The sequence below is a fragment of the Geospiza fortis genome, unplaced genomic scaffold (genome assembly GCF_000277835.1).
Source record: "Geospiza fortis unplaced genomic scaffold, GeoFor_1.0 scaffold55, whole genome shotgun sequence".
NCBI classification, from domain to species: domain Eukaryota; kingdom Metazoa; phylum Chordata; class Aves; order Passeriformes; family Thraupidae; genus Geospiza; species Geospiza fortis.
Genome location: NW_005054308.1, coordinates 6,313,034 through 6,324,245, shown reverse-complemented (window position 1 = coordinate 6,324,245; position 11,212 = coordinate 6,313,034). Strand labels below are relative to the sequence as shown.

The window sequence follows — 11,212 nt, the reverse complement described above, 5'->3', positions numbered from 1 at the left end:
AACTCCCTAGATTTAATCTAAATTCCTGACCAATTTTGATTCCATCAAAACCCCATTTTCTGATGAATTTACCATGTTGCTCTCACTCCTCTCCACCAACAACTCCAAACAGTCCCAATACATCATGGGTCAACTTCTTCACATCTTTTTCGACTTGCACCATGAAATCACATGGATTTTCCAAGGGATTGGTGTCGTGTGATTTAAATTTGCAGTGTCTAGTTTGAGACAAGTTCCAGTCAAGGCTGCACATGTGGCCAGAGGATCAATAACCTCCTGTCTTGGGAGGCTTGCTGGTGAACAGTAAGGTGCAGGTTTGCACCAACCACTCCTCCGCAAATGGGATGTTAATAGACCCTGTCTCTCTCCTCCACCCATTCCTGTGCCATTGCTGTGTGTAGCCTCATGAAGAGCAGTCAGGCACCTATGTGGACAGTTTGAAGTCAAAATTGTCCAATTTCCATATTATTTTTCCCTAAAATCATACAGAAGGCTTTCTGGTAATTTCATCTGCAAGAACACACCAGAGGGGAAGGAAACTTCACTTAAGCTGAACATTCATTTCCCATATTGAGAACTACCCTGTTCAAACCTCACTTCAGTCTAAAGGGGGAACGTTAATATTTACTGGGGTTTGGGGTGGAAAGGAAGAGGGGAGGCAGAAGGGCACAAAGAGGACCGAAGGACCCTTACAGAAGGGTCCGTGTCGTTCCACCTTGCTCCAGCCCTCAACAACTCCCCCAGAGCCAGGATGCTCTACTTGCACAAAGAGAAATCCCCCAAAGCTCCTGCACGTTGTCGGGTCTCCCCACGCTGCCATCCATCTCTCCTCGCTGCCTCCCGCCTTTTCAGGATAGGACCCCCTTTTCATCCGCTCTCTGCTGTGCAGCACGGAGCCCCCCGGGGCTCGCTGGCACCAGCCGAGGTTTCTGGGGGCTCCCCCAACACAAACAACAACAACAACCTTCAAAGTGCCTCTCGCACGCAGCTGCTCCGAGGGCAGATTCAGGTTTCCCCCACCCCCTTCTACCCATCCCTCCTCACAACACCCACCTGGCAGATAGCTAAAAACAATCTTTGAGTTTTTCAGGTGTGTTGGGAGGGGTTTACCCGACATATCCCGCCAGCCCACCACCACCACCCCCCTGCAGTTGAAGCCCTGGATTTCAGGGCAGCGCTGGTTAATCTAACAGTAAAAAGCGCTGCAATTATTTGGCTCTAAGGCTTGGGTCCTTGCCCAGTTCTGATACAGGCACACACACTCACAACTTCACGGAGGGAGCGGGCGATGCCCTTCCTCCTCCTCCTCCTCCTCCTCCCGCAGCCCGTCACGGAAGGGCTGGCGCTCCTGCGAGCCAGTTCCACCCCTCGCAACTTTCTCCCTCGCTGCTCCCGGCCGGTGCCGCCGGAGCTCCAGCCGGCAAAACCCCTTCCTGCCGGGATTTCTCGGAGCCCTCTGCTCTGATCTGCAGGCACCATGGAGCCCCGGCGGGCAGCGAGGTGCTGCTGCTGCCGGAGAGGATTTGCAGCGCAGGGAGCGCAGAGACAGCAGTGAACTTCAGGAGAGGTCCCTCTCCTGTTGCAACAGGTAAGGCACGCTGCTGGCCGGTGTGGGGAGTGGGAATGACTCAGGGAGCAGTCTGTGCAGCATGGATGGAGGAAGGCATGGAGGATGCAGAGATTTAATCGAGAAACTGCTTTTGCATGTGAGTAACTTTTGCTGGGAGCAGCCTTCACCTACAGAGAGAGCTTTGGGATGCAGAGCTCTTCATCTCTTCCTCACTTCTGGCAGCCCTAGCACGGGGCTCATGGAAGGAGGCAGAAAAAGTTTCATTCGTGTTTGCATCTGGCTTAGCTGGGAAGCTTCAGCAGGCTGCAGCCAGTGCAAGCAGGTGGGCTCCAGGTATCAAAGGCAAAAGCGACGCTGCAGAGCAAGGCAGGTGTGGAGGGAGTGAGCAGAGAAGCAATCCAGGTGTCTGAATGGGGCAGGATTTCTGCAGGGAGCAAGTTTGTGCTGGAGTAAATGGATGAGCTGTGGCAGGAGTAGCGATGGCGTCGGGCTGTAGGCTCAGCTCTTGGCCACGTACAACCCTGCTAACCAGGGTGAGGTGGTACAGCTCCAAACTCTGTCCCCGTGTGCCCACTAAGCCACTTCCACTGTCACCTCGAACTGGGCTGTGCTTTGGGGATCCCCGAGTGCAGTCACAGCTCTGGTTTCCCCCTGCCCAGCTTCCCTGTACACCCAGCTAAGAGCTCCTCACCTGCCCTATGACGGGCAGCAGAGCCAGGGAGCTGAAGCCAGAGCCACCCTTTGTGTGTCTGCACCTTCCTTCACTGCCAGTGCCTTGTGACGGGGTGAAATCCCAGACAGAGCAAGCCCAGTCCCACTTCAGGGCGTGCAGGAATTATTTCCTATGTACATGTGCAGCCCTGATAAAAGAGGTGGAAATACAGGCAGGGAGGCCTGGGCACTTGGAGCCAACCCTTCCAAACTGCAGTTATCAGCTAATCAGCCTCCCGGGAAATTGAAGTTGGACTCGGTGGAGCACAGCACTCCAGAGGGGCAAAGATCAGTGGTCACGCGACTGGGGTTGCTTCAGAGGAAACCCTCAAAGAAAGCTCCTGCTCCTTTGCCTTTGTGGCTGCTGAGGGCTCCCAGGTGGTGTGGAAATTCAGGCTGTGTGGTGGTACGAGCTGGGCAGGCTCTGCTGGGCAGGCAGGGCTGTGGTCAGAGGGCTCCTGCTGGCCCAGGGTGCCCTGGATCCCGGCAGGGGCACATGGATTGCTCTGTTCCCCCTATTCCAGCACTCAGAGGGGCAAAGAGCAGCCAGGGGATGTGTAGGGAGCTGCCATGGCTCTCCAGGCTGTCGGCTAGAGAGACCTGGCAGGTTATAGGAGCTTTGGGATGGAAAGCAAACAGTCTGTACTGGGCTCCTGAGCGGGGCTGGGCTGTCTCGGGATTCGGGACAGCAAAGTCTCCGGGCTTGGCATTGTGTGCTTTTATCATCTCCTGATGTGCAGCACGCCTCACCTTATCGGGAATGGTTCAGGGACATCCACCTGTGTGCTCAGGGGCTCCTGAGGCTCTGGGCAGGGAGAGGTCTCTAACCCAGCCAGGGGCTCAGGCTCTGCCTCTCCCAGCCTGCCTGTAGGCTCAGCGTGCTCTGGGACATTCCCAAAATGAGCCCAGCTGCCCTGCCTGTGGAGGGGAGAGCGCAGCAGGATCCACTCCTCTCCTGAGCCTTTCCCTTGCACCATGAATGCATTTCAAACCCTAATGTTCCCAAACCAGTGCAGCTCCCAACCCTGCAAACAAACAAGGATGGCTCATGTACGGAGGGAGAGTTCAAAGGAGGCACCATGACACCTGGAATCAAACATCTGTTGGGAACGAGTGCATTTTGCATCCTGCTCTCCTGCCAACTGCTCCAAGGCAAGTGCTGCAGGATGGTTCCAGCTCCCTGCATGCTGCAGCAATGGCATTCCCTGCTCCCTGCACCTCGCTTTGTTTTGTGCCACGTGTGGAGCATGAAAGTGCAGCTGCACCTCGAGCTGTTAGCACCGGGCTTCCTCCTGTAGCATGGACAAACATAAGAGGATTAAATTCCCCTGTGCCCTTTTAAATTTTTTAAACTGGGTTGGCAACATGGATGCTGCATTGTCTATTAACAAGCTGATCTGCTGAGCAAGCATTTTTTCCCTCTAACCACACTTTTTCTTTGGCAACGAGGCAGGTAATGCTTTATTAGCAAAGAAACTTTCTTTAATTCTTGGAAGAAGGAGCTCCAGGGAGGGGCAGGCTGCAAGGGCTGCTAGAAAGGTTTGTACCTCAGAAATGGACAAGGAGCAGGATTGAAACAAACCAAAGGAAACACTTTCCTTGTCTGTATGGATGGCATAATTAACTCTGGAACAAATTGCCACAGGATATTGCAGACACCAAAAGTTGTGTTTGGCTTCAAACAAGGTTTTGATCCATTTGGGATGGATGGCTCCAGTGAAGGTTTTTAAATGCAATAGCCCAAGATCAGACAGGTACTTGCACTGACGCTGAAAAGTGGGAGAAGGAGCAGGTTACCTGTGCCTTCTTTTTTATGCTCCTCCACTAAGCAATCAAAACTGGCCATTTTGGGAGAGAGAACAGAGAGGTAGCCAGGCAGGGCTATTTGGATGTTCTTCCATTGTGTGGCTATTTTTGAGTGGCTGGGTTGCACGTTGGACAGAAGCTGTGACTCAGGCAGCCCGGGAGACGCGGGTTGTGCCACGAATAGCCACTCCATATGGCCCGGGTTGACAGGGACACTCTCTGCCCAGCCTGCTTGTCACAGGTGCTCCACACAGTGCCCATGCACCCTTGCTGGCCCCACAGAGGTGCTGCAATGGCAGGAGATCTCAGAAATAGGCTTAAAGCAGAGAGGATGGAGCAGGAGGGAGTGACCTGTGCTGGGAGAGCTGACAAGGACACACTGTGGCAGTGAGGCCAGCCTGGGCAAACGCGTCCGTCCTGGGGTTAATCTTTTTTCTCGGTGAAACACCGAGCTCCCCAGGGCACGGGCTGGCCTTGCAGCAGCTTGTGCAGCGCTTTGGACACGGCACAGGAGGTGGGCGGCTGCGGGCAGCTCTGGGAGCTGAAGGGTTTCCATCAGCTCGCAGGTAACCCTTGCATTCAATAAATACCTGCTGCAGGGAATTTTTGTGGCACGGCTGTTGGCATGCTGGCCAGCCATCCTTGATGCCCTGATTGTCTCATTCATTTTTTGTCCTCTGTGTCCTTACGCTGCCTCCAAAGGCAGGAAAGGGGCGGGAAGGAGCAGCTGGAGGCGGACAGATGGACACGGAGAGAGAGGGGCTGCAGGCAGAGCAGAGCTGCGCTCCGAGCTCACCTGCGGGCAGCAGGAGGGAAGGACCGGCGGGGATCTGGGCAGGGCAAGGAGAACATGGGATCAGTGCGGGGACAGGTCTGCAGGGTGAACGAGAATTGCCGGGTAGGAGGACAAGGTGAGGGAGGAGCGCGGTGGGCAGGGCTGTGTGCCGGGCAGACGGAGGCTGAGCTGTCCCTCCTCACCTGCACCCGGCGGGGCACGAGGTCCCTCACGCAGCTTTCACCACAAGATGCTCCTGGGCTCCTTCCCAAGGAATCTTAGAGATTTTAGGATAACACGTGTGTTCCCCACGGGGAATCACAGAAAGGGCACTGGAGGTGATGAGGGCAGCGGCCTCGTTACCAGCACCCAGGCTGAGTTAGGGTGGCAGTGAGGACTCGCGGGGTCAGAGCCCCTTGACACTGGGCAGAGCTGCTGCTCTCCCCAGGCTGGGGTGAGCTGAGCCCTGTTGGTGTCCGTGGGTCAGGCAGGAGTTGTGCGTGGGGACCTCAGCTCTCCCAGCTTTGCAGCACCTCAGTAAACAGCTGGTTTGTGAGCAGCAGAATTCATGAAGCCGGGTTGCCTGCGGCATTCCCTCTTGTGTGGATTCTCTGATGTCTAATAATTGGGTTGGGCTCACATTAGAGCTTTTTCTTCCAGCTGGGAGTCCTAATTTGGATTTCTCGCCTCTGTCCTGCTGCTTTTCACAAGCTTGTGCAAAGTTAACTCCTTTCAAGTCTTTGCCTATCTGGTTAAATTTGGCTGGAGCTGGCCAGTGGATCTGAAGGGTAGCAGGATTGACACTGTGGTCCCACACACCCAAATCCCTCAGCAGTCTGCAGACAGGGGAGTGATTATCAGGGTAAGATAACTTGCATCCCAAGCATGAGGAAAATGTGAAAGGCTCAGTATGAGTTTTGGCAGGAGAAAGCAATCAGAGAAGAGCCCAGGACCCCTTGTGGGCTCTCACAGATAGTTTGCAGAGACTGAGGTATGAGGTCCTTGGTGCTAAAAGCCTCCATGGCAGCTGAATCACAGGGTGAGTGGTGCACAGTGCCAGCAGCAGCAGAGCTGGGGCACACTCATGTGAGATCCTGGCATGCTCTTGTGCCAGCATGCTTGGGCTGCTGCACTGTGGTGCCCAACCCCAGGGCCCCTCACACCCTGCCTGGTGAGCAGCTCCCACCAAAACTCCTTCCTACCAGCACTGGCTGCCCCTTCTCCAGCCCCCAGGGCTGTTTCTTGTCCCAGCCAGCAGGTGCCCCATTCCCGTGACAGCCACAGTGGGATGTGCTGTCTCTCCCCGTCTCCTGGCTGTCACAGCTGCTGTCCTTGTCCACCCCTCAACACCTCTGCTGGTTATCTGTGCAGTGGCAGCTTTTGGATCATAAGCAGGATTTACCACCTTGCTCCCATAGCTGGGGAGAGCAGAGGAAAGGGATCAGGAACGATGTATAAGGATGGTTCCCCTTCCACAGCCCTTCTTCACTTCCCTCCTGTCACACTTGCCCTGGGACAGGAGCCAGCAGCAAGGCAGCTGGCACTGCAAGGTTCCCTCAACCCCCAGACCTCACTGAGGGTTCCACAGCTCTGGAGCTATTAACTCAATTAACTCTTGCTCTAGAATGATGCTGCAATGCCAAGACAGAGAGAGATCATTGAGCCTCACAACTCTGCAGAGTTCAGGCATGTTCAGGTTGTCCTGTGCCTAACAGGTGAGCTTACAACAGTGACACCTCAGCTAGGTGACATCTCTGGGCCAGGCCTAGGTGTTGGCAGCAGTGCGAAATCCAGCTCTCCCTGGGCTCCAAACAGAGCAGGCAGAAATGCACATTGCAGGTGGAAGGGTGGCCTTTGGCTTCACATACCTGGTGATGCTGTGGGACAGAGGATGGCTGGGGGCAAAGACACACAGCATCTGCTTGCTCCAGTGAAGGGTCACAGCAGGGCAGCAGGAGCAGCATCAGGGCACAGCCAGAGCCCCAAGGATGGGGGAATGGGTGAGATGTCCCAGGAGGAACGGGGTGAGTGGCTGGCTGGAGGAATCTACAGTGAGATGTCATGGAGCCAAGGTGCCTCTAGAGTCAGTCTGGCTCTGAGCATCCCACCTGTGGAGCCTGGGGGAAGGAGGAGTTGGACATCAGAGTAACTAAATGCTTCCCAGCTGCCCTTCCCATGTGGAAGGCCATCCTGCCATCTCTCTGGCTCTGCTCATCCATGTCTTGCACCACAAGGGACAGCATCCCTCCCGTTCCCGCTGTCAGCCCTGAAGGGTGGTCCTGGCAGGACCCCCACAGTCCCCTGGTCACAGCAGACCAGGTTTGGGGAAGGCAGGGCCGCCTCAGAATATGAAGCATTTTCACCAAGCCCTGCAGCAGTACAGAGAAAAATGTTATCTCTGCCAGATCCCCTCCCAGCCTGGGGCCCAGAGTGCCCCGCAGCACTCAGTGTCTCACAGGCTTCCCCCAAACTCCTTCAAGGGAGTCTCTGCTCACCAAAACCCCATAGAGGCTGCCCCCCCAAGCTCCTTGGGCTACCCAGACCCCCTGGGTTAAAGCACCTGCCTGGTTCAGCTGGCAGATGATGGAAGGAACATCTGTAGTGCTCAGGGACATGTGTGTGACCTCCTGCCATGCTGGGCAGGCCAAGGAGAGAGTCCCTGCTCTGCATGCCAGCATGAGACTCATTAACCCATGGCTTTCCATGGCTCTGCAGCTGAGAAGCTCTCAGCAGAGCCCACCCCATCAGTGCACAGCCCCTTTCCCCCAGGAACAGAGCTCAGCCATGGAATGGCTGTGGCACAGGCCTGGCACTGCCCTGGCAGCATTTTGTGGGACACTGGGAGCAAGGACAGTCCTTGGAGGTGAAGGGCACATGCTCCAGGTTCTACATGACCAGCCACGTTGCTCCAGGCTGCCCAGCAACCTGGAAACAGTTTCCAGAACTCTGTCCAAGCCATTCAGAGATTGGAGAGTCGAGATGGGGAAGGAGCAGCCCAACTGTGCCTGCATGGAATCTGCAAGTCCAGCAAAACGCTGCACCCACACCAGCACAGCCCCCAAGCAGGCTGGTGCAGGCAGTTCTGCAAGCATCAGCCCTACAAAACCATCCACAGGCGCTGGAAAACCCCGAGATACAGTGGAGAAGGAAACATCGTAACTTCAGGGGCTCTGTTCATTAGTTTTCTGGCTTTGTGTAGTACCTCCAGGACGTGTTTCTCCTGTGCACTGCATGACCAAGCAGAGACTGCACAACCAAAGGCAGGAGCAGGATCTCCGAGGATGGGATGGTTTTGTTTGGTTTTTTTTGCAAAGTCCAGGAAAACAGTTTGAAAGATACCCATCTCCACAGAGAATTCAAACCCCGCGGGGTGACTGTGAGCAGCCATCAGGGAGCTCCCCAAATGGAAAAGGATCCAATTCCCACCAAAATCACTGTGGCAGAGGAGAGGGCAAACATTAACCAAGCAGCACAACCTCCCTGCAGGGTGATCACAGGATATTTCAGCTTTGGGAAGCAAAACATTTCACAGACACGGCCAACACAGTGTCCATTTAACTCTGTGACTTTGCCACACTGAATTCCCAGGGATTGCTTTCTGGTCGGTCCTGTTTGGGAGCAGCTGTAAGGACATTGCCCATCTCTAGCTGGACCCCTTCTGCTCCACCAAGCCAGGAGAACAGTGCCCCATCTCTTATTAGCTTCCCAAAACCTTGTACTCACCATCTTACAGGATTGCTCCCTTTGCTCTCTGTCTCACAATGGCCATTGAAATGCATCGTTAAACTAATTACTTGAACAGCCAGTCCCATCTCCTGTCTTTCCCTGTCCTTGCAGCCTCTGACAAAGAAGCTGATGTGTTTGGGGGTGATTTTGCTTGGTCCTTATCATGGGGAAGAGGCTGTTTCTTGTATTGAAGGAAAAAGGGAGAGAAAATGGAGGGAGGTGAGGGAAGAAAATCAGAGGAAGAAGGAAAACTTGGGATACATGCTGGTAAAAGAGTAGTAAGGAAGAATTGTCATTTTCCAATGAAAATGATGATTTTTCTTTAAGCCTCTGATCTCAAAACCTTGTGCCAAGGCCCCACCACAGCTCATGAGGGGAATGCTGCTCTGGGTGCGCTCAGCACTCGCTTTGTTTTGTGTTTTGGGTTTTTATTGCTTTCAAATGCTCCCCTTGAAGGGAATCAAAAGGTGGGGCTGGGGCCACACCTGCTTCCTGGCAGGCTGCAGCACTTTTCTGCGATATGGCCAACAAGCAGAGCAGCCCACACCTTGCAGGAGACCCCTGGGAGGGCCCCCAGAGACCCCCTGGCCCTGCCGCAGCCACACACCCCAGCTGGCCAGAACAGCCTTTCCCTGCACCAATCCCCCCAAATCACCCATCTCCAGGGTCTCCCCACGCACACACTTTGAATCTCAGCACTGTGTTTGTTCCCTCGCTTCAAGCCCAACAGATTTGGGCATGTCTTTGACAGAGGTTCACAATTTGGATGTTAAATTTAGCCGCGCGCTCGGGCTCTGATTAGAGATACCCCGGCTGTTTACTGCCTTTGTGGGGAGTTTGCATCCACAGGGCTGAGGGGGAAGCCCCCCGAGGCTCTCTGATCCTCGCCTGGTGATTAGGAAAGGAGGCTGAATCACCACATAATGATGCCCTGGTATTTCCCTCAGTCGGGAGCGTGCCCTGCCTTCCTCACTCCATCCCACCGAGGGCTTCCTCCAGCACTGCTGCCTCCGCAGTGCAGCAGCTCCAGCGGGCCACCAAAGAGAATTAGAGCACTCAGGAGTAGAAATAAATGGTCCCATGAGGTGCAGAGACCAGAGGCAAGTGAGGGTGTTCAGGTGTTAAATGCTTGCAGCTGATCTGGCAGCCCTGAGGTGTGTATGGCCCTTGCCACAGGTCCCGTGGGTCGTGCGCTAATTACTGACAGTACAAGGACAGGAGGAATGGTTCTCTTCATCTGCATGAAAAATCTGTTTGATTTCACCCAGTTTCCATCTGGAGATCTTTGAAATCCGTGGCAAGGACTCCTGAGCTTGGCAGTGCTGCTCCTCCCTGGTAGCCACCTGCATTTGGGAATAAGGGCTGGTAAATTGATTTTTTTTGTTGGTTTCATGCTATGTACAGGTTTCAACCCATGGAACAAAAGTCATAGAAACCCCCCTCATTTCTTCTGGTTCATTGCTGTCATCTTCCAGGGTCAGTCCCAACAGGATTGTCCCTGGAGCTGAGCCAATTCACCAGATTTCCCCTCTCTTCAGAGCACTCTCCCCCATTTTTCTGTTAAGTTTCCCCAGGGCCCTTGGAAATGCCCCAGTCTCGCTTCTGGATAATTTTGCATTATGTCTGTGGCATAAATGATTCCAGAAGCAGAGGACAGATCAGGGACAGCACAGACATCTCCTGGGGGATCTATTACACTTCAAATTGCACTAAAACAGTGCTGGGGAAAGAGAAACAAGACCCTCAGACATGATTGCTTCCCAGTGCAGCCTACTAAGGGAGAAACTGCAGCTGCAGGTCATAGGGGATGATTTCCAGGCCCAGGGTGGGAAGTTGCTGTCAGGGGACACAAACTGTGTGGATACTGCTCAACTGAGCATGGTCCTGACACAAAGAGAAATTCTTGAAAACTTGATGGTGATGCCTCCTAGACAATTCTCCCCAAGTTTTGACTGTGTCTTTCAAAGTTTCAGCTCATTTCCAGAGGAAATGAGGCTTCTGCCTCATGCCCCAGATGTGTAGTCACTCTCCATCCCTCATAATAACTGCTGAAGCCATTGATTGCTTTCAGTCCAGCTTGTAATTGAGAGCAAAGCTCTAAGAAATACTGAGGTCACAACAGGTTTTGAAAAATAATTATCTGGACAGAGGAGTAAAACCCTGCTAATACAGAGGGGAAAAGCAGCAATGTTAAGTGAAGCCCTTCTTAGATGTCAGGAAATAACACAGGGAAGAGGGAGGTTAAGTACATTCCAAGAGAGATTCAGACGAAAGCTTGCATCTTGTTAAATGCCAGAAAACCCACTCCTTGCTGAAGGTTATCCTCCCATATTGAATTGCTGGTGCCTAGGAAGGCATGTGCTCTGGATCCAGCTTTTCTTGTGGTTGTGGAGTTCATAACGTCTCTGCTCTGTGGCTTCTCTGATGTCTTATGAGAGATGAGTTCACATTGCCGTTCGAGTACAATTCAATTAAAAAGTCAATTAGCCCAGATACAAAGCCATCGGATTCATTAAGTCTGCTGTTGGTGGAGCAGCTCTGCTTTGGTTGCTGGTTGATTCTGCTGCCTTGCTGCGCGCTGGGCCCTGTGGATCCTGGCCCCAGCGCTCGCAGCCACGCGTGCG

At 53.8% G+C, this 11,212-nt stretch overlaps 1 protein-coding gene across 1 annotated transcript in view; it reads left to right on the top strand.

The window, feature by feature from the left end:
• Nucleotides 1-11,212, top strand: part of FAT2 (FAT atypical cadherin 2) — a 60,325-nt gene that overhangs the window by 2,268 nt on the left and 46,845 nt on the right. The window contains exon 2 of the mRNA XM_005418879.2: nucleotides 1,539-1,588. The gene's annotated coding sequence lies outside the window, so the exon portion shown is untranslated. The remainder of the gene's footprint in view (nucleotides 1-1,538; nucleotides 1,589-11,212) is intronic.